This window comes from Talpa europaea (assembly GCF_964194135.1).
Source record: "Talpa europaea genome assembly, chromosome: 13".
NCBI classification, from domain to species: Eukaryota; Metazoa; Chordata; class Mammalia; order Eulipotyphla; family Talpidae; genus Talpa; species Talpa europaea.
The window spans coordinates 23089000-23113566 of NC_140080.1; the positions used below are offsets into that span (position 1 = coordinate 23089000).

Below are 24567 nucleotides of genomic sequence, written 5' to 3' on the forward strand. Positions count from 1 at the left end.
AATATGAATACATAGAAAAAATTAATAAATACTTTCTTTTGTTTTAGGTATGAGAAATTATTTTAAGAGTCAGGAGGGGAATTAATGTGATTAACATAGTTCACAGCTTTAAATTTTCACTGGCCCAAGTAATTCTGCGTGATGATTCAGATGTGCCTATCCTGTGTCAGTACCTCTTAGTGTGTCCATTCATCAGAGATGAAATTACACACATGGTATAAAAAGAGGTTCCTTGTCACAACTTTGTGATGGTAGTTCAGCTTCACATTAAGTGATTACTCAGGTGAGGCCAATTTTTGCCTCATTTTTGTTCACTTGTCTGTTTCTTGACAGCATTTCTCCACTGCCCTTAATCAAACTATGTTCTCATTATATATTAACTATATTTCTCCCTAACCTGTGTATCTTCCTCTAGTATATATCTGTCATCTCAGTTGCACCCCCTTTCTGTACTTACGAAACATTCACCTTATGATCAGGGAATCTGCATAGCTATCGTGCAGTTTGTGCAATACACAAAAGCAACTGGCAGAGAGGGCATACGGGGCTGAAATCCAGGATTGCTCTTCCCTCTGAGTAATCACTCAAGAAAGGAAAGACTTTTTAATTTAATTTTGTCAACTAAAGGATTGCATTTGCCTCATTTACATAAAGCACCATATAGGTTACTAGCAATCAGCTTTTGAGACTTGCTGAAAGGAAGAACCTTCCTTGCAGGATAGAAGTACAAAGAACAAATACTTCTTCAGATTCCTTTGCAACTGGTCATCGGACGTATGATTTAGGGTCAGCCAATCAGGTGCATCAGCCCTTGACTTTGAACTGGGAACAGACAACAGAATTTTTTTCTTTTTCTTATAGCTCAGAGCAGGCAGTAACATCTCATTCCCTAGAAGCAATGGCTGCCTTAGTCAGTGTCCAGAGCTGGAGATATTTTAATGACAAGTTCAGCATCTGGTCTCCAGTGATGAGGCAGGACTTTTCTGGTCCAAACCAAGGAGTGATTTTATAGCTCTGGGTATAGGACTTCACTGTCCCTCCACACTTTCCCAACCTAGTAGTCCAGTCTTCCTAGCATTTCACTGAGTGCTAAATAACTCCTCAATAAATCCTCTTTTTGCTTAAATTACTCAAAGTTCAGGTATAAACCACTCAAACATTTTATAAACCAGTAAATTCCACTCCTGTGAAGTAATCATATAATAATATGTATCCACAAAAGTACTTCACACATGTTCATATTGAGTTTTATTCATATTGAGACTAAATTATAAACAACCCAAAGGTCCATCAACATTTGGTGAATAGAAAATTGTAATATCTTCAAACAATGGATAATACTCATCAATAAAAAAATGCCTCTACAAACAAATCTATGACTCTCAAAAGCATGATGTGAGTAAAGGAAGCCAGACACAAAGGTATGTAGAATGTGTGATTCCATTCTAGAAACTCTAGAAAAGATAAATCTATAGCTACAGGAAGCAACTCAGTGGACCAGGTATGGGGTGGGGTTGGGAATTAACTTCAAAGTGCTGCCAGGGAAGTTTCTGTGGTGCTGGAGTTGTCCACTGTCTTGATTGTGGTAGTGGCTACATGGGCATATGCATTGTTAAAACTTTACATCAAACTGTATACTTAAAAAGATCAAAGATGGAAAAGAAATACAAAAAGAGAAAACTATACACAATATGAATGCAATACATTCAATGTAAATTATATCTCGATAAAGTTGATTAAAAAAATCAAAGGAAGTGGAGGAACCAGGTTTTATAATGCATAAAACAGGGTGGTTTGGGGGGACTAAGATAAATAAACTGATAGTCTCTAAAACACTGTCATGTAGATCAATCAAATATAAATTAATTTACCCTTGTCAAATTATGTAATCTTATGCTCTGATCAAAGTTCAAATTCCTAACAGAGAAGGTAAGGAGAACAGCTTAGGTCAGGTGCCCATTCCTGAATAGGAAAAAGCTGGACCATCCTGACTGACTTCCCATTCATATGGCACTGACATGTGGCAGGGCTGATTCCACGAGAAAGATGGGGATACTGTTCACCAGTGATTCTTGGTAAAACAAAAAAACAAACAACGTAAACAAACAACACACATAAACAGTCTTCCCCTTTGTGTTTCCGGAGGTGACCAAGGAAGGTTGTGATGGACTTCAAATATAAATGTTCATTCATTCTAATTATCCTTTTATACAAACATAATTTTGATTATGGATGATTTGCCAGGTGCTGTTACTGACTGGGATCTCATATACATATTTTGAGTTCTCTCTCAAATGATAGTTCATATTAATGTAAGGAAGAGAAACTTCAAAAGAGGATTATCTGGGGGCCTCCCCTGGTGGCGCAACGGTTGAGCGCTGGGTTGCGAGGCTGCCTGCAGCGCCGGGTCAATCCCCGACCTCTCCTGCCGCCCGCTGCTTCCCTCAGCAGTGTATTTCGTCAGTCTGCCTGTTCTGTTCCCAGCTCTGGATCTGGTGAATTCTCTCACCCTCGTGCGCTTCTGACTGTACCCGGTGCTTGTATAAATAAATATTTTTTTTTTAAAGAAAATTTACTTTAAAAAAAGAATTATCTGGTTTGTATATGGCATCTTTTTGGGGGGATGCGAGGAGTAGGGAAGGTAGAATTACACCGAAGACAATAATTTTCCGTCGTTAGAGGTCATTAGAGCGATCTTAGTTCGTTCTGTATATTCTTTACTAAGGAAGCAGAAGGTAGACAGTCAGAGAAGTAAATTCCATGTTTCACCGACAGCCCAGCCCACAACTAGAGAAAGGTCTTTTCATCATTCAAACCTGCTGTCATTAAGTCTCCCGAGGCCTCCTTGGCAAGTCGGCAGAGGGAGCCATTCCCCAAGAAATCTCTGGCGGGCCTCGCAGATTTGGGGGTGGGAGAAGGGTGGGGAGCGAGGGGGAGGATTTTCTGGTGGGTCCAGGGAGTTTCTCTCTCCTCCCCACCTCTGTAAAACAGGCCCCCTCAATGTTTCCTCCACCCCAGCTCTTCGCCACACCTTCTCAACCACTTCGTGGCTGCACCGCACGGTGATCTAGCACGGCCAGCTCACCTACAGCCCTTCTGCGTCCCACATTAGCGCCCCGTCCCTGGCACCGCTGGGGACTTGCGTCCTCCCAGATGGCCCCCCTCTGATGCTTTTCCCAGCCCCCCAAGTCCTCAGAGAGAGTCTAGAACGGCTCCCGCGGACTTCGACGCCCTCCCGGGCGCTCACGGGCACTCTTTCTGCCACCCCTTCGGTATTCCTACGATTTGCCAACTTCGAGGCCAAACTGTTGCCAGGGTCACTCCTGGGCGCTGGGAGCCGCTCCGTTCACAGGCGACCTGCCATCGGGGTGCAGTAATCTTCAGGGGAGGATCCTACCAGACGTAGCAGGGACTGCGCGCGGCGCCAAGGGAACCCCCCTCTTCCCCTGCGGTCACTGGCCCGGTGGCAGCAGCTGCTGCAGCCGCAACTGCTCGAATCCCGGCCCCGGCTCGGGTTACTTCCCTCCTCCAGCATCCCGGGACAGACGCGTAAAACCTTGTTCGAGTTTGCTGCAAATACTTTCTCGGTACTTAAAACTGGGGGTCTGGAAACGCGTTGAGACTCGCCTCCCCTCCCGCGTCTCCGCCTCTGAGCTTGAAGGGACACTGCTAAGTATCTCACTTCTGGGACCCTGTTTGGAAGCTAAAGGCGCTGTTTGGAACAGAACTCGTTTCTCAGCTGACTTTGGTGGAAATTCAGAAAATTTCCGCTTTTCTGAATCTCAGGATCTCTGGACCTGGGTAAGAGTTGAACAAATTCAGTTCTGGCAGCCACTGGACCCTGTCCGGACCCTGGATGTTTTCTTATGGGTGGGAAGTATTGGCATACCCCTGTCCAGTGTGAGGTGGACAGAGACAGACACTGTCTGGGTTGTTTATATGTTTTTAAGGATTTTTTTGTTGTTACAGTTTGTTTGCATTTGGTCTTTTTTGGGCCTACGTGTGGGAGCTTCTTGGAGTAGTTTTCATAGGGAAGACATTCCCATTAGGCATTTTATTTTGCTTCACCTCCTTTCATGTATTGTTTCGTCTGGGTTTGTTTTATGTTGATGGGGGTCATATCTGGCTGTAGGTTTGGGAGTGGGGTGGGGAATGAGACTGGGGCTGAAAACCTGTTTCACTAGGTTCTTCCTTCCACATTATCTTTACTTCTCTGCTTGGGATTTAGATTTGTTTTCTAAACTTTTTTTTTTTTTCCCTCTCCTGTACTTGGTATTCAGATTGTGCAGATAGCTCATCACACAACCTGAGAATGCTGTCTCTTTCCTGTGTTCTCAGCGTCTTTTAGGAGATGTCTGAGGCTGGTTACTTAGACCAGAGCGGTCTCTTCCTGGTTGAAATGCTGGCTCCTCAGGGACTGGTGAAAGGGACAGGCTTCGAGCCATAGTTACCATAGAAAGATCTAGCTCCTATTGGTATTTTTCTCGTAAATTCCTTAAATCTAGGAGCTTTACCCCTGGCTTAGAAAAATACCTTGTCCTTATTTTTCTTTCTAAGATAAGTAAGAGTGATACCACTGAGTAAAAGAAGTATAGTGCTATCTTTGATGTTTCCTTAGAAAAGATCCTCACATAGGGACCCAAATTCTTTAGGGAAAGTTGAAGTTTGGGATTTTATTAGCCCAGAAGGTCTTAGGCTGCAGAAGCCATCCCAAGGTGCAGGGTAATGATGTACCTTTTTGGTTTTCCTTTCCTTTTTCCTTTATAGTCTGGTTCTTACTTTGTGTATCGTCTTCCCAACTGAAGATACTTCATTCTTTATGGATGAAAGGACTGGGATCTGATCATTTTACCCAAAAAATGCTATCTTTTGCTGTGATTGGTCCAAGATGTTAGCTTAGGGGAATTTCTGTTTGCTGCTCTTCGATCAAAGAACCCAGTAGGGGGAAAGCTGTGGGACCTGGTGGACTTGACTCAACTCATGTGCTTGGCACAGTTTCTCTCTCTTCATCTTTAAAATCAGAATGATAATAACAATGTTTACATGGGAGGGTTGTAAAGGATTTAAAGAGTTAATATGTGTGGAATGCTAACCAGCCTGGCAGATAGGAAGCACATAAATATTAGCTATTGTTGTCATTATTAATACTATTATTAAACTAATATTGTTAACTATTATTGATGGCTATAAGATAACTTTTATTAGCTATCAGTAGGTGTTAGCTATTATTCCTACTTGGATGGTCTTTGAAAGTTGCACTCAGTGGCTTCACTCCCACCAGGGATGTGATGTTATTTTCAAAGGTAGCTCAGATTTGATCTTTGTATTGCTTTCTGCTGGTGCTCTGGGTACTCTGCTGGTGCTCTTTCAGAGGGAAAATAGATGCATGTGACAGGGCTGGGGTGTGTAGAAGAGGGTTCATTGTTGGGTGAACTAGCAGGTGGGACAACTAAACTCAGTTTACAACTAGTACACTGTCTCAGAAGCTTCTTTCAATAATATACTTCTTTAAGTTATTTTTTAAGGGTTGATCATTTGTTCCATAAATATTCATTTGGCATGGATTACATGTCAGGTACTGTTTTACTTTATTATTTAAGTTCATTGAGTTCTTTTAAGAAAAGATATGCATGATTTGCTTTACGTTTTCTCCTTCCCACCATTTTAAGCATTGTAGGATTTCATGTGACACTAACACTCTATAAATTAAATCCCAAATGCTTTTTAGCTATAATGATTTCAATACCTGTTGAAATGAAATGTAAATATTCTTGAGGAATTGTACATAATAATCAGTAACATCTAACAGGTTATTTCTTCCATCTACTTCATCATGTGTAGACTTGTGTTGGGAAGTAGGGCCGGAGCAGGATAATCTCGTGTTCCTTCTTCTCTAAAATCCTGAATTAATTGCCCTGCCTCCTTGGTGATTGTTTTGAAACCGATTTTTTACTTTTAACACTGTTTTAGGTACATAAATTGTGTCTCTTCCATTATGCATGTTAAACAAAGTGAGGGATGACACCAATAATTAATAAAAAGGAAAAGCATTTAACTCTGCATGTATTTCATCACTTATTCTCAGATTTTGGTGTACATCAGAAACATATTAAAATTTCTACCATTTTTAACATACTTAAAATGATGATCTTATATAGTTCAACCTATTGTAAATCTTAATCCCTCCACTCTGACTCAAATATAGTGAGTCTGAGTGAGGTATGAATAGTCTGTGCTTTTAGAAGTTGTCCTGGTGATTCTAATGCAAACCCAAGTTACATGCTCATTTAGTAGCATAGATTTACTCTCCTTGTACCTGTCTGCTGTGTCTAATAGCATATATCTAAAATACAATTCTGATCATGTCATTCCCTTCTTTAAAAATCTGTAGTGACTCTCCAGATGGTGAACATCAATTTCTCCTGGATGCTTATTGAAACTGATTCTAGGACCCAACCCTAGACATAAGAGCCAAAAATCTGCATTTGAGCAGATCCCTAAGTGAATCTGGTATACCATTAAGCCTGAACTCTAACTAATGATCTAGTAAGCCTGCAGTTGCATGTCTGGATTTATTTTATGTTTCCCAGACCTCTGGTCCTATAAGATTGTTGCTATTTCTTGGGGAATGCACTGTCTGCTTTCACTCCTCCCTGACCTAGATGGTTATGTTGTTCCCTATCCCGGAAATATGTTTGCTCCTCTTTTCTGTCTAATCAACTACTTACTACCCATTCTTTCATTAGAATACAGTTCAAATAAGACCTCTCCTCTGAAGTTTTTCCTAATTCTCTCACATAAGCTTAGTGATGTCGTAAGTGATTCCAGTCTACCTTTGGTAACTTTAACATGCCATCCACCATATTGTATCACCTGTGTTTGTTATCTGAATAGTTTCCCAATTGATTGGTGAGATCATCACTCCTTATTCTAAATCTTCACTCCCAATAGTTACATAGAAAGTCCCTAAGATTGGAAAACCAATTGTCACTGAATTAACATTTCATGTCCAACACTATGACAACACTATGATACAATACTTGAGTTTATCATACCTTTGAGATAGTTTTGGTTGTGAACAACAGTGTTAGGGCACTAAAATGGAAGTGCCAATGCCAAAAGAAGAACTAACCTTTGTCTTGTGCTTTCAGTTTATAAAATGCTTTTGCATTTATTTATCTATCTATCTATCTGTCTATCTATCTATCTATCTGTTTATTTATTTATTTATTTTGAGAGATCACTTTTCTTCTCTTTTTTTAGAAAAATTTATGTATTTATTTATACACGCACTGGGTACAGTCAGAAGCGCGGGAGGGTGAGAGAATTCACCAGAGCCAAAGCAGGGAACAGTACAGGCAGACTGACGAAACACACTGCTGACGGGAGCACCGGGCAGCAGGAGAGGTCTGCGTGCCATGTGGGACCCTCGCCCTGTGGCAGGGGATCGAACCGGCACTGCAGAGGCTGCGGGCAGCTTCTCAACCCAGCGCTCAACCCCTGTGCCACCGGGGAGGACCTGCATTTATTTTTGTATTCGTTCAGAAACATGGTGACTAGTTCAATACTGTTTTGCTTATATTAATAGTCTGCATTCCTAAAAATATATCCAAAGAATGATAGTGCAAAGTCCTACATAGTAGAAGGATGCTGGCCCTAGAGAACCAAATCCATTGTAAGTTTTCTAATCATGTCCTGCCTTTTAGATATACTATATACCATATACTCCTTTTAAAAATTTTTCTTTCTTTAAACTTCCTATAATTTCGGTCTTTTCCTCTTCACTTGAATAGCAGTTGACTTGTTCAAAGATAAATGTCTGATTCAGACTAAAGATTTGTCACTTTTGGCAAAAATTCTATCTTAGTCTCATTTATACTATGAGACAAAAACTTGTAATTACTATTTATCTTCCAATTTTTCCATTTCCTATTCATTATAATAATAGAAATATGCAATAACATTAGAACAAATGAATGACAAAGTAATGACAAAGATGGGGATGCTACAAAATTTGAACTTTTAGCCCTTAGGAAGCTCTGCCATAAAATAAACAACAAAAATGTTCATTGATAGCCTCATGTATGAGAAAGTTTCAGTGATATATGGTTGGAAAGTAGCAGCATCAATATATGAGGTACAAATGTCCAGATAAAGGAAGTACAGTTAAGAACTGTCTGCTAAATTACACAAGGTGCGTACCCAGTATTTTGTTCTAAAAATTAACTTTAAAAATAAACATAAGTTTCAATTAGTTCTGTTGATTTGTCTTCCTTTCAAACTTTATTTCTAAAATGAACTTTTTCTTCCTTAGTTAAGTTATAATGCTCTGCAGTTTTGTAAATCTCTTTACTAGTGTCCTAGTGTTTTCATTCATTTATCCACTCATTTCTTTTTCTTATTTCCCAAGACTTTGCACTTATCGCTTGTCTCTCTCCTTCACAACTTAAGATTGTATTTTTCTGTGATCATTCTCTTTTTAAAAATGGATAGTGCAGAGAATTGATTTATAGTACTTAATAAGAGGGTTTCTCATATGAGGAGAAAAAAGATAAAAGCCAATGTTATTTTACTTTATATATAATTTTATTTGCAAAACTGTAGGTCACCATGTGGATGTTATTTGATAATGCATACTTTGTGCCATTAGCCAGTCTGGAAAGTGTGAATGTGCTCATATATCCTGTTATTATCGGTGTTCATTTTCTACTGATTTCCTCTTGTTTCATTTCAGTGATTTATACTCCTAGATAAAGGAACTATGTAAAACATTTTAACCACCTCAATTTCCTACTTGGAGGGCAATATATTGTACCCTTCCCCCCTTCTTAGACAAAGAAAACAGTATTTCAGTATGGAAGGTCTCATCTTGATAGGTACACATGCAGGATATTAACATCTGTTAAGAACATCTTATCTCTGGGAGCAAGGAGGCCTCATTCTAGAAGGCGACTTAGTGCCTTGTTCTTAACATCCTGGCTGACCTGGCTGAGCTGCACTGATTTGGCTACTTGTAAAACCTCACCATAGGTGATCATTTCCATGATGGATCCCTTTACCTCTGGTAAAGGATCATGTTTGTCTTTTTTAGAAAAATAATTTTTGGTGGTGAATTCAAACTCAAAGCACAGAAATTTATCTTGTCTACATCCATTGATATCTTGAGAAAGACACTTTGATTTTTTTTTTGGACAAGGAATCAATGAAAAGATGTGGCTTTTGTTCTTTAAAAAGTAATTGGTTTGAGGGCCTCCCCGGTGGTGCAGTGGGTTGAGCGCAGAGCTATAAAGCTGTCCTCAGCCTCTGCAGCATGGGTTCGATTCCCAGCCAGCCAGTGAGCTACCCACATGGCGGGCAGATCTCTCCTGTCTTGCCTGCTGCTCCCCTCAGTGTTTTCGGTACATCTGCCTGTTCTTCTACCTGCTGTCTCTGGTAAATCTCTCACCCTCCCACACCTCTGGCCTGTACCCCAGTTCTTGTATAAATAAATAAATCTTTAAAAAAATATATTAAAAAGATACTTGGTTTGAGTTTTATTTTTGCCCCATCAGATATTTATTAGGTCTATATGGGTTAGGGATTAGTAATACATACAATTGCCAAGGTACTTGCCTTAAAAAAATAATTAGAAAAATCACAACTAACTAGGTGTGACTGGATATAATAAGGACCAGGTAAACAGGTCTTAGAGTCCATTCTAGAGAAAGTTCTCTATATCCTCATCAGAGGTTTCTTGGCTGCCTGAGGCCTTGAAGAAGGGAGAATTTTGTGTGGGTAGGACATTTTAGATAGGGGAATGAGCTCAACAAACATAGGGTTGCAGGAATTTGCAAGATAACTTCAAGCAGTAGTGACTAATTCAATAGGAGTGGTGGGCGAGAATTATTTTATGATAATACTCAGGGAATTATTGGACTAGATTCTGCCTGTTCTCATCACAGTATGTTTATTAAAGGAGCCCCTCATTTACACTGCCATTGTTTTATCATTTAAACCAGATGAGATGTAGTTTAGGGTACCCTATTGAGATTCAAGTTAAAGTTGAACTCCCATGCCGTGAGAGAGTATGAAATAAGACAATTGTTATTTCCTTCAATCACCATGGACTTCTTGAGGGTGGGGTGAGGACAGGCTCATGTTTTTTCTAGTGTCATCTGGATCTAAATTCATACTTTTCCTTAATAAGTTTGTAGAGAAAATCTTGCCATGCTATTGCATGATCTCTTTTAGCATGATGTCATCCAGGCAACCATGGCAACCTCTGATTCCTTCACCTCATAAAATATCACCAAACATTCATTTGTCCATCCTACCAGTGGAATTTTCTCACTACCCATTATTTTCTGAAGATTACAGCCTCTGCCAGCTTGCTCTGGCACCTTCTTCCTTTTCTCTCTGCACTGTCCTTTTCTTGTTCATTGCTGACCTGCCCCTAAATTCCTAATACCTTCTGAAGAACTATTACTTAAATTTTTTTTTCTGTTCCATTCTTCACAGTCTTCAGTCCCCTTTTCCTTTTCTTCTATTTTCTCCCTAGATGTTTCCCTTCTGTACTAAGATTTGACAACTTCTGACTAAAGTGCTTGCCCCTTTAATATTCTCCCCATTTCCTGTATGTCCCTTGAATGGATAAATGTGCAAAATTGAGCATCAGTGAGGCTAGAAATGCTTCAGACTTCTGTTTAGCCCATATTTTCAAACTTTAGGGGCATGCAGATTACTGACTGAGCCAGTATCTACTAGTTCCCCCTCTAATGTTTTGGATTCCGTAGGTGTGTTGTCGAACCAAGGAGGCGGGGTATATTTTTGGTATGATATGGTATTGCAGATGGTCCATGGATACCCTATCATCTAGGAGCCTGGAATCCTAATACTGCTCCATTCTGAAGGCATGACCTCTCTTTCTTTCTTTTTTTTTTCTTTCTAATATTTTAGAGACTTGGTTAGAGGGGTCAGAGAGAATAACTGGTCTTTGAGAACCTGTGCCTCTCTGTCTCTGCTTGGAGGGACAATGGCTGTAATACAACGCGGTTCATGTGACAGCCAGAGAAAGGGGCCATTGTTCAGGGTTGGCTGATGCTCCATTCCCCTCTGGCCAGCCATCCAGCTGAGCTTGGTAGCCCCAAGGAAACAGACACACTTGAATCAGAGAGACAAAGAAAGGAGGTCAAGGCCTTTCACAGTTAAAGTACTTGCAGCAATGTGTCAGGAGTAGGATTGGGGAAGGAAAAAGTAATTCTGTAGAAGCACCATTAATTGCTGATTTTGGCTTTAGGGGGATACAAGTCTATTAGAACTTCCAGTTGATCTTTGACCAAGGATTATTTCACACATCGTCACATACTACTCTTCCCACTATGACTTATCTTAGAGCAGGATTTTTATTATTTATGATTTTAAAAATAAAAGATTTCCCTCTGCTATGACAGGAAAAGGCCTCATTCTAGTCTCTTTTGCCCAAATTTATACAAACAGGTGTCTAATCTGAGAGCCCTCCTAAATCAAGTTGACTGACCTCAGGAAATGCTATTTTGTTCCGGGGTGTGGTCAGCATATATATGATGTATAGATAATTTTCTTTCCAAATCTAGATTCAGTTAGCAGTTTTGAAGACAAGAATTTTTTTTTCAGCCTGAAATATAATTCAGTCTATTTGAAAGTTATCACTAAGTTTGGACATTTATGAGGTTGGGAGACTCCCCAGATGTCTTTTAGATACCACCCTTTATCCCCAACTCTCAAACTGGATTCTAGGCCTGGAATGGAAAAGGCTGCAAACTTCCTGTAGAGAGCTAATTTGGAGCTCAATAATTGACTACATTCTTTGTGTCAGAAGAAGATTCAAATTCAAGGTCATAACCTCAGCTAAGGTCACAGACTTTTCACACAGGATTGTTCTTTTAGCCTAATTATTCCCTTTATGAAAAAGTATGTCATTCACTCGGCTTGGCTTCTTTCAAAGGATACTTAGTCTAGTTCCTGTAGGTGACTTTTTTTTTTTTTTTTCCAGTGAGGCACAGAATATAGCCTTAAGTATGGTAGAATGGGAAAAGCCTTTTCTGAATGTAGTAGGTTGTGGAGAGCCCATTTACACAGAGTGTTCAGGCAGCTGGTGCTCTTTGGCCAGTAGGAATCCTTTTGTCTCAATATAAGAGGTTTTCTGACTGGGAGAATTAGGCTTAATGAGGTTTGTACCCTGGAGAGGGCAATATATGATTTGCCTGAGGTCACTTAGAGCCTCCTTGTAATTAAGTCTGTCATTACACCTTGATTATAGACTATCATTGTAAATCCATTAAAGTAGGAGAAGCAAATGGATTGTGGAGAAGCAAGTGGCTTTATTTTCTTCATTATGCTTCTACTACCCCTCCTCCTTGTAGTTTGTTTATGCCTTATAAGTGACTATTTGGTTTACCAATGATATAGATGCCTTTGAAGTGGAGAAGGGGATGAAGCCTGTTCTTCACAGGTGGCAAAAAGGATTGTGTTAAATATTCTCCTGATTAGTTAATTAATTTCAATTCATAGTCATTAGGCCTGTTCATTTGGTTTCATTCCTGTTATTTAAAGAGGCTCTTCCCTCAGTTCTGTTAAGGATGAGTACTGTGCTCTACTTGAAGTTCTGTATAGATGCAACTTTTGTTGAAAAAAATAGGAAAGTGATATGTTGTCCTTTATTGTTGTTCATGTCCCAAATAGCATGATTCACATTAAATGCTTTAATAAGGCATAGAAAGCTTGCTGGGACTTGGTTTTGTGTCATAATTAAAGCTCTTCTCAAGGAGGGCTTCTGAGATGTTAACATTGCTCTATTTAAAAATATTTGTGTGGTTAAAAATATTTGTGTGGGTATGTTCAGATCATGAAAATATATTAAACTCTTCAGTTTTGATTTGTGTCTTTTTAAATATATCTTTTATACCAATAAAAAGTTCAACAGGTTTTTAAAAAGCATTGTTTACTGTAGAATTAAAGTTGTAGTAGTGATAGAAAACAAACTCTGGGTACTCCAACGAACATGTAATTTTGATCTAGGTGTGACTGGAGATATAAATATCCATTATTTCACTTTTACCTCCCTTGCCAGAAGAGCTGTGTGTCAGAAAGCAATAGACCAGCACCATAATTTTTGATTGTTTTAGTTTTCTAGGTAGCAAATCCACTGCCTAAGAGGTCAACACTGTTAGCAAAGTCCCAGTCCTTAGAATTTAAAACAAAAGCACCCCTCCAAATTGGGTTTCTAGCAAATCTTTTCATTCCTATGCACTATGCTCCTCCTGTTCATTGTAATCTGTCAAGAGAAATTAGAAAAAGACTATGCATTATGGATGTTTCTCTGAATTTTTGGATGACTTCTCCTCTGAAGTCTGATATTGGAATGTTTTTATTTGTTTTTCTCACATATTTTAAGTCTGATAAAGTGATATGAGGTGTGGGATGTTTGGCTTATCTCTGTTCATCTCTTTCACTTATTTCAACCATCACTTCCAAGGATCCACAATGAGCTCCAGGAGCATGAAGGGGTACAACCCTGTGCTTTTGGCACATGAGTAGTCCTTAGTCCCTTTTTGGTCTAAAGGGTATCTGTTATCATTAGTGTGGATCACTGTATCTTTTTTTAAAAAAAGGTTTATTTATTTATACAAGAACTGTGGTATAGGCTAGAGGCACGGGAGGGTTAGAGAATTCACCAGAGACAGAACGGGGAGGAGAACAGTTGGACAACCGAAAACACTGCTGAGGGGAGCAACGGGCAAGACAGGAGAGGTCTGCCATGCCATGTGGGTATCTCCTTGGCTGGCCAGAAATCAAACCAGCACTGCAGAGGCTACAGACAGCTTCACAGCGCTGTGCTCAACCTGTTGCGCCACCAGGGAGGCCTGGATCATTGTATCTTTAGAACGTCCTTGCTTACTGTTATATGGATCTGACAGACTCAAATAGAAAATAGGAACCTGTGTGTGTGTGTGTGTGTATGTGTGTGTGCTGTTTTTGTAAGGAGAGAATTTGGGGTCCTTGGCTGTGAAATTGCTATAGCATATCAGTGGGAGACTTGAGCTTTTGAGCTTCCCATCTCTACCCCTAAACATGGGTAAACGTGGGTCATGATCCCATCTCTACCCTTAAAGCTTCATAACCATGGGCAGAATATGTAAGCTCTTCAGTGTGTCAGGATGGCCGAGTGGTCTAAGGCGCCAGACTCAAGGTGAGAATATGTAAGCTCTTCAAACCTCCTCTTTTATCACTTGTGAAATGATAATATCTTATAATTTAAAGAGTGTCACGATAACTTGCTGGTAGATATATAATAAGCTCTCAGTAATCATTATTTACTACCAAGTAATGTTAAAATAGATCAGATTGACATATGTAGGAATAAAGTATGCTTATGAATTTCATGAAAGAATCACCCAGGTGTTTAAGTGAGATCCTATTAATTATAGAAGTTAGAAAGTGTAGTCTCTGGTATAAAATATAAACTCTAATAAATTTAGAATATTCTGGAATATAAATACAATTAAATTTCTCCTGGAGTTTCTTGGACCTTAGATTTCTTGGATTCTTGGAAGTACCACCTTAACATAGCTGTGCTATGGGGTAGCTAAGTTTTGCATGGGTTACATGTCTTTGATTATCTTGTTTACCCGCTAGACTCTAAGTTCTACATAGCAAAGATTGTGTTAATTTTCACTTTTATATGCCTAGAAGGTAGCACAGATCTTGTGACTTAATAATATTTATTTTAATAAATAGTTGTTGATGGTGGAATGACACAGAAACCAGAAAATATGCTCATGGGCATGAATGAAGATAGTATTTCACTGAAAGGAAAATCATTTGTCTCTATTGTAGAATAAAGATGAGGCTTCTAAGTAAAGAATTTGTTCTTCCTTAGTAAGGTGTCAGTGGAATAGAAAACAAATGTTCAAACAAAAATGTGCATACAAATATTCATATCATTGTTATTGACGTTGACAAAAAAGATTAAAAACAATCCAATGGAGATTTCCCTGATCACTGGAGAATGGATAAACAAAATGCCATATATCCAGACAGTGGAATATTATTCATCCATAAAAACAAATGAAGTCTGCTGATACATGCTACAACATGGATGAACTTTGAACAGTGTAAAAGAAACCAGACATGAAAGGCCACTGTTGTATGATTTTATTTATGTCATGTCCAGAATAGCCAAATCCATAAAGCTAGAGAGTAGATTAGTGGTTGCAAGGGGGAAGGGCAAATGGAGAGTGACCATGTCATGGCAAATATCCTTTTGAAAAGGTAAAACTGTTCTGGGTCTAGATATTGGTGGTGTTTGTACAATGTTGATTAAAATGATAAATTTAATGTTAGATGAATTTTACCTCAAGTAAAATTTTTTTCACCTTTATTTACAAAATATCACATCAGCAGATATTTTATATTTAGATGATCTGTAGCCGTGTCAGTTGATTCTGTTCATGAAATGCTGTTAAGCCTTTACTGCATCTTGGGGAGAACACCCAAAATGACAAGGCACAGCCCCTTCCCTCAGCACATTGCTAGAATATTTGTGAAGACAGGAAAGGATGCGAGAGCAGGTGATATGTTCCAGGCTAACCATCTTACAGTAGGAAGAGATCACTGTGAATTTGATGAGGGAATAACTCTTAGAATAGATGGGACTTTAATAGTAAAGTGAGCTTCATGAGATCAGAGACAAAGGGGGAGGGGGGCGAGACGAGAGGTGAGGGCAGGAGCAAGCTCAGATGGCCAGAGTGTGGTTTTGTGTAATTGAATATCAAGAAATATACACTAAATACAGATTAAAATTAAGAGATTTTTTAAAACTTCTTGGAAGTGTAGATTGGCCAAATTGGAATATTCTTAAGTTAGAATAACTGCTTAAATTTATCAAGCCATGAATAACATAGGTTTATCATTCTATGATAAAAGTTGAAATGAAATAAAAATAGGGAGGAAAATAAAGAGACTTGCAGTAATTTTAACTAAATTTAGCATGATCTTTTATTCATTCAATAAATATTTGAGCAGCTATTAGATTCTATGTTATATTTCTGTGGTAATGCTAAGGCATGAAGATAAACAGGGTCCCTGCCTTCTTAGATTTATATTCAAGTATGTATTTTAAGCATTAATGGATATGTCCAGTGGACAAATGTAATTTAAAAGTTAAGGTACAAGTATGCTCTATAATGTGGTGGTTTAGAATGTAGATTCTGAAACTACAGTTTTTAGATTTCAATCTTGGTCTGCTTAATTGTTTACACTGAATTAGTTATTCCAAACTTTGATTTCCTCATCAATGAATAGGGATAATAATGATAGCTCTCCCATACAGTCTTTTTTTTTTTAAAGATTTTTTATTTATTCATGCATACAAGAATCTGGGTACAGGTCAGATGCACAGGAGGGTGAGAGGATTCACCAGAGACAGAGCAGGGAACAGAACAGGCAGACTGACGAAATACACTGTTGAGGGGAGCAGCGGGCAAGACAGGAGAGGTCTGCTGCGCCATGTGGGATTCTTGCCGGCTGGCCGGGATCAAACCCATGCTGCCGAGGCTGTGGACAGCTTCACAGCACTGTGCTCAACCGCTTTCGCCACCAAGGGAGTCCCTCCCATACAGTCTTTATGAGGATTAGTTGAGATAATAAATGAAAAGGACTCAGGACACTATCTGGTATGTATGCTCAATATGTTTTATTTGTCTCTATCTGATTAATTTGATTGTACCCAGAGATATATGTAGCTCACTTCTGTTTTTAATTTTCAGTGAGTCTGTTGCAGAATGTTAGACAGTGAATCAGCATAGAAACGCCACCTTCATAATTCAGGAAAACAGCATTGTTTCTCTCTCAATTTTGTCTTGGGCAGAAGCTTCCAGATGATGCCCCTACATTCAGAGGGCTTTGTAAACATCTTGGGCTGAGATATATTGTCCCATCATATTAAGAGTCTGGTGGTTAGGAATGTGGTTGATACCTCAGACCTTAGTGCATCCACTCTCCCTTCTTTTGCTACCTCATAACAGGTGCCACTGGCTACTCAAGTTCTCTGTGACTTCGTGTTCTTTCCTGTGAATTGAGGTTAGATAGCCCACCATCTCACTAGGGGGTACATTCTTGGAGTATGTCTAGAAGGAAGCTTGTGGGAAGAAAGTGTATAAACTTTGAGAGCCTTTCTATCTCTAGTCTAAATTGATTCTAGAATTTAAGTTCCTTGAGCACATGGGAATCTATCTTATTTTCCTTTCTGCTGCCAAATGCTGGAACATGTGTCGTAGACTGAATTGTGTTCCCCTCGAAATATAAATGTTGAAACCCTGCTCCTTCAAGGTGACTGCATTAGGAGATGATAAAGGTTAAATGGGCTCATAATTTGGGGCCCTAATCCAATAGAACTGGTCCTCTTCTAAGAAAAGGAAGGAGACCAGATCTCTTCCTTTATTCCTCTACGATATCTGCAAGTTAGGAAAAGAGTTCTCACCAGTAACTGAATACACTGGCACTTTGATCTTGTATTTCTCAGCCTCCAGAATTGTGAGAAATAAATTTCTGTTGTTTCAGTCACATAGTCTGTCATATTCTATTATGGCTTCTGGGACAAGACATACAGACCCTACTTTCTTTCCTCCCTCCTTCCCTCCCTCTCTGCCTCCCTTCCTTCTTTCTCTTTTTTCATCTACTATGAACTTAAATATTTGTGAACTTAGCTAATTTCATGATTATTCAAAACTATGGGGACCTAAGAATAACATGAAAAACTGAATCTGACCCACAATCCTAATGTGCATTTAAATGGATAATCTTGACCTTGTCTCCTAGCACACACCAGGGAGGCTACAAGGCTTGATTAAAACTTCCCCAATACCTATCTTTCCTCTGGTCAAAGTGCTGATGAGTGGTGAAACAGCCAATAGCAATTGAGAACTTTCGTAGGGAGGGCTGGAGGTAAGGGAAGAACCTTCACAATTTATATTTATAACTTACAGGGTTTTTTTTTTTTTAAGATTTATTTATTTATTTATATAAGTACGGGGTCCAGTCAGAAGTGCAGGAGGGTGAGAGAACTCACCAGAGCCAGAACAGGGAACAGAACAGGCAGACTGATGAAATACACTGCTGAGGGGAGCAGCGGGCACGGCAGGAGAGGTCTGCGCACCATGTGGGACCCTCTCCAGAGGCCAGGGATCAAACCAGCGCTGCAGAGGCTGCAGCCAGCTTTGCAGCCCAGTGCTCAACCACTGTACCACCAGGGGAGGCCCTATAACTTACAGGTTTTGAACAGTTGACCTCCTAGCTATCTTTTCTTAGGATGCAGCAGGATCAACGGGGGTGATTGTGTGAGGAGAGGATAAGTAATAGAGGCCAGGCAGCAAGGCAGCATTTCTCCTCAACCTGGAGAAGTAAGGTGATTCCTGGCACCTAGAAGAGATCTTCCTTCAGGAACGTTGGTGATCATCTGAACCCTGCCCAATATTCAGGTGGGGCCAGATGGTTGACTTTTATTTTGGTGAAAAGCAACCTGGAGCAAAAACACTTTTCTTCTGCGATTCATAAACAAAAACAAAAGCAAAAAAGCTTATGATGTGGATTTCTGCCAATTAGGATCCTGGCTTTTCTTTCAAGGTGGTCTGTAAACGATGCTTTGTAATTTTGTTTATGCAGCCACAGAGGACTGTTCAGAGCACTCTGTAGAGTTTATGTTTTAGGATCATAATCCACTAAATATAGTTGTCACCTTCCTGTACAGTTGTCTTTGGTTGAAGGTATTATATTGTTATGAAGTCCAGAGATCTTCTGAAAGTGATCACCTAAATTTTCTGTTAAAATTTAAAGCATGTGCTTGTATGTAGTTCTCTCTAAAGGATAAAACTCTGATCTTTCTGAATTTGTCTAGAGTTCAGGTGTGGCAGACAGAGACGCTAACTCTGTCCATCTCAGAATGATTTCTTATGTTTGGCCTAAGGAAACTCCTTTCTAGTTGAGAATTTGCAAGAGCATTTTTCATTTCTTGGCCAGATTATAATATTTGTGAAAATGAGGGCACATAATTAGGGCCCAGTGGTGTGTGGATTCATTCCCTGGCATGTAAAGGAGACCACAGTGTTTTTTATAGGTTAGTGACTGACATGCCGTCTGTATTTCCTTTGATGGTGAATGTGGCAGACTCCACTGCTGAGTGGGATAGCAACCAAGTCCTGATGGGCAGATTTTTAGAACAGCGTTAGAGGGTAAAGAAAGGGCTGTGGAAGCCAGATGAATTTTGTCACTGAGTTCTAAGGCCTGTTCTTTAAAACAAAAGCAGCTTTCCAGTCTTTATCTAGGAATTGGATCCATCACCCATAAGAGCCCAGGCAGAACCAGCCCTCTTCAATATGTATGCAATGTCCTCCACAGTGTGCTCCTCAAGACGTGAGGGGATGAGGGGATGACTGAGGTACTTCCTGGCTCAGGTCATTGTATCCAGCTGTGCGCACTGGCCATCCTATCTGCTTTTTCTGGTCCAGGGGTTGTTGGCCACTGAACAGCTTAGGGAGAGTGAACATACTTATGGGTAGTCAGTATTTGGCTTCAGAATCATTGTTGAAGCCCTGTAGGGAACCCATGTTTGAAGGAAAGAAGTCCAGATAAGGAGATATATATATATATATATATATTTATTTATTTATTTATATATATATATATATAATTGACACAACTGAATGAAACAAATAAGTGCTTTTATAGCAAAAGAGCATGCTTTTTGTTCTAGAGCTATATTTGGCAACCAGAATAGTGGAATGAGTACTGCATCTGAAGCCAAAAATCTTGTTTTGAGTCTACCTGTGCCATGGTTTAATCTTAGGCACCTGAAAAAGCTCTTTAGTGCCTATTTCTTTATTTATGGGATGAAGAGATCAAAAAGATCCAACCTCATGAACTTGACTAGAAAGCCTCTGGGCAGTATCTGGATTGTAGGGGTGCAAGTGAGTGGGCTGGTAAGTTAGGGCAGGCAAAGACTCAATGCTGGCAGTGAGAGGAGCCCCAGCTTTGTCCTGGCCAGCCATCTGGTACAGCTACAGAGCTAGACACCAAATGGAAGAAGCACAACTGTGTGACTTAAAGAGCTTGCTCTTTCTCCTCCCTTCTATCCCCTGGGGAGGTTGAGTATGAGTTTTGGGACAGCTGCTCCTGGGGGCTCTTCTGTGTTGGCTCACTGTTAGGGCACAGCCTAGCCCCCACACATGGTACCCTTTCCTCTTAAAGCATAGCTTTAGCTGGTGTCAAGATTTAGCTAACTTCAGACCAAGTTCCAAAATGGGTACATTTTCTCCCCCCCTCCCCCACTGTAACGGATCTTTGGGAAGAAGTGTTAAAAAATGAATTGTTCTTTCTTTCTTACATATGCATTAAAAAAGTTAGCTTTGAAAAGTTATGATGTCTGATGTCTGCTTCTATTTCCCAAGAGATCCTGCAAGAGGGTGTCAGGTGATGGCACAGAGCCTTGGTCTAGGAGTGTGGTGTGTAGACCCCAGTCCTGCCCCATTGGGTAATAGAGAACGTGGACTCTCTAATCCCTGCCACATGCGGTGACCTGAGCAGACCCTGCAGGACAACAGAAGTCTTGCTGTCTCCTCACCGAGCAGTTGCTCAGAAGTCATGGTACAGCTGTGGTCTGCTTTGTTGGGAAGTGCAGGGTGATTTGATCCTTTAATCTCTTCGCTCCCTATAGGTATTATAAATAACAACTGCTCTGTAGGAGTACCTGCCAGAAGGGATTGAGATCTGCATTCTATATTCAAAACAGTATTGTTTTGTATAATCTTAACTTTATTAGTAATTATGGGGGGGCAGGGGAGCAAGAAGAAGAATAAAACCCTAAAGCAAAGCTACTTCATTATGACTCAGAAAATCCAAATTGAGTTTAGAATGGAAATCGAGGAAGACAAGTTTCTTTAAAATCTCAAATTCCTTAGAATTTCTCTGAGAAAGTAAGGGGCACACACAAGCCCAGATCCCTTAGTCTGTTCATTCCAAGTTAAACAATTGCATCAAAGTTTTGGATCCAGGCAGACGGTAGTGGTGAGCTGGAATTCTGGCATTGCTCAGTGGCTCCCAAATGTTTGATGCCTTTTGGTTTCCATTTCCTTATAATTGAGAGGTAGTTAAATTGCTCTATTTCGGTTTCTGTGTCTGGATTCTGGAGGAATTGTCATCTGTTTTAGAGCTCTCTAGGAGAGCGGAGAGGTAACATTCCCGCCAGTCGTTCTGCAGAGGAGGCTGTGGTGACTGACACAGACTCTCGCTGTTATTACATCTGCTGATATTTCTTTCTTTCCAACTTTAGTGCTAAACTAGATTTTACAAATCCACGGGTGATCCATGGACAAATGTGTGGATGTTTTAATCATACATATGGGGAACAAAAGAAAGAAGTCCCTGCCTCTTGGGTAGATAGCTGTTAATTACATCCTTAGATCTTGACTTACCTCTACGTATTTCTTTTATTTTTTAATTGTGATAAAATAAATATAACATTAAAAAGTGGAACCATGCAATTTTTGTCCTTTGGCTATTTCACTGAGCATAATGTCTTCAAAATTCATCTGTGTTTTAGCAAGGGTCAGAATCTCCTTCCTTTTTAAGGCTAGATAATATTGTAGTGTATGTATAAGGCACATTTTGTTTATCCCTTTATAGACAGTTGTGTTGCTTGCCATCTGGATGTTGGGAATGATGCTGCCATGTATTTGTCAGTGTACAAATGTGTTTGAGAACCTGCTTTCAATTCTTTTTGAGTCTATAATCAGAGTGAAATTGGTCTGTTATGTGGTAATTCATGTTGAAGGTTTGAGGAGACACTATGTTTTCCACAGCATTTTTACACTCCCACCAGCAACATACAAGGTTCCAATTTCTCCACACCCTCACTAACACTTGTTATTTTCTGGTTTTCATTTTGTGTGTTTTGTGTTCTGATAATAGCAGGACTACTATTGTGGTTTTGATTTTCAACGTCCTAACAATTAATGACATTGAGTTTCTTTTTTGGGTGGATTTTGGACATTGGTATATATATTCTTTAGTTTATTCATGCCCTTTGCCATTTTTTAATCTGTATATACCTGTATATGTGTGTGTGTGTGTGTGTCTATATATAGACACACACACACACACACACACACATATATATATATATTCTGGACATTTGCCTCTAACTAAATATATGATTTGCAAATACTTTCCCCCATTGTATGGATGGGTTGCTTTTTCATTCTCTTGATAGTGTCCCTTTGATGCACAAAATCTTTCAATTTTTGTGAAGCCCAATGTATCTCTTTTCTTTTACTGCTGTGCTTTTGGTGTCTTATCCAAGAACCCATTCCCAAATTACTTTTTAAATATTAATGTGCATAACCTTTCTTTGTGAAACCACAAAAACTATTACTTGGGGAAGTTTATCATTTAAAGGAATTTTGCTTTGAAATGGCTCAGCTCTTTTTTTACTTGTTTGGAGAGTGGCCTTTATATAATCTCAGAATTGTTGGATTTCACTTTTACCATGCTCTACCATCCCTTTTCTCAGGGGATCACAAAGACTCATTGTAGATAAAGAAGAAAAGGATTAGTTTGAAAGGGCCTCCAACCATTTATATTATAGGGTCTCAGGAGAGAAAAGTCAAATTTCACAAGCCTGGGGAATGGAGAGGACTCTCGCAATCATGACTTGCAGGATGTGTATGAAGCCAAGCTGACTGGCATTTGTCTGAGAAGGCTGAGATCTATTTTCTAAAGTCCCTTTTTATATTCAGGGTAGAAAGATTGTTGAAAAGTGGGTAGGTTCTAGGGATGAACCTCTAGGAAACTGATGCTCAGTCTCTATCCCAAAGACAGAAAGATAACTTAGAAAATTCTCTTCCTGCTTGCCAGTATCTCATTCTTCACTCATTATTTCTGGAATATATTTTGTACACAAATCACCATTAACAGTACCACACATCCAAAACACCATAAGCATTACTTGGTATATATAAAAATGCTACTGGGGAGTACATAATAAACATACACAATCTTACCTATAAATGTATACATTTTCACCCTAGAAGAGCAAATGAAATACAGAGAGAGAAAATAGCAGAAAGGCCACGTCTTTATGCTTGATTATTCCAGAAGAGTGTATTTATAAGGCGTGTATGTCTAAGTCTTTTCCCATTACTCATGTTGCATCCATATGTCACAATTTCTGAGCCATCAGGTTTTTGTTTACTTTAAACAACCAGGGTTAGGTGAGTATTTGTGTGTTTCCTACTGGCATGTGTTCAGATATGAGATTGTTTGCTGCAAACAATCCAGGTGTTCATACATCTGGTCCGAAGAGTAGTTTTGTGTACCTGTAGACTAACTTGATTTAGGGATACACACAACTGTATTGTCTGGATTTGTGGAGTTTTAAAAGTTGAGTGATGGGATACTTTTCAAATGAAGTGGCATTTCATTAATAGATCCCCCCACTTGCCTGCATAAAAAGACATGAAGTGATTAATGAGCAGCTTCATTGGACACTAGGAAAGATGGCAATAAGTTTCTCTAATATGTATATTATAGAGTGAGACACTAAATTCCTAAAATCCAATTTGGTGGTTGATTTTCACACATAATCATCTGTGTTCTTAATATCCAAGGCATTCAAGGAACTCTGTATCCTAGGAAGCTGGCTTCTTGATGTTGTAGGTTACTTGCACTTTTTAAAGTCATAATTACATGAAGCTAGAAAATACTTTTCATCTGCAGCATCCCTTCATAACTCTAATTTCAATGTCTGCAAGTAGTCATCACAACAGACCACAACCCAGTCCCTCCTTCTCTTGCCTACTTCTTCCTCTCACACTGTGCTTCTTTAGCATGAGTTCAGGGAAGTGTGGTGGAGCCCAAGGCAGGAGAGAAGCAGAAGCCAGAGCAGGCCGCCCAGGCCCTGCTCCCAGCTTCCCTGGCACCAGGGAAAAAGTGCCTTCAGCTGGCACAGGGGCTTGTGTCCGCCAAGTTTTGCTCTTTTGCCATGGAAATCCTGGTTGTAACAGAGACCCATGCCATTCAGGCAGTGAGCAGGAAGCTGCTTTTATGGGGAGGCATTTTTGGCAACGTGTCCGACATACACTCCAGTCAATCACCGTAAAGTGCCTAATAACAGATGTGGTAATTAAGCCTGAAGAACTGTGTCTCTATTTTTCCGTTTTTATTGCAGGGAATAACAAAGTGCCTCATTAAACCTCCAATCACACTGATTTTTGAATTGGGCATACTGATGTCGTCAAAAGTGACATTTCTGCAAGGACTTTCTTCCCATTGCCATGGAAAGGGTGGATCAGTTTTGGTGAGGGTAGTTGTGTTCCTTCTGAGCTCCCCTTTTCATTCTCATACCAAACCACATGCACATTCCTGGGGTACAGTCAGATTCCTTAAGTACATTGCATATAAGGTTTTAACATTTATATGTGTATTAGACTATAAAATTGTCCTTAATTCTCATAGTTCAAATTATACTGCTTATAGAAAGAAATTAACTTTAGCTTTCAA

The 24567-nt window shown here is 39.6% G+C and overlaps 1 protein-coding gene across 1 annotated transcript in view; it reads left to right on the forward strand.

Moving 5' to 3' along the window:
* Positions 1-8785: 8785 nt before the first annotated feature.
* MEGF10 (multiple EGF like domains 10) overlaps positions 8786-24567 on the forward strand; it is a gene marked incomplete at both ends in the record, with an annotated part of 155410 nt that continues 139628 nt past the window's right edge. Inside the window, one exon of the mRNA XM_084252922.1 lies at positions 8786-8876. The remainder of the gene's footprint in view (positions 8877-24567) is intronic.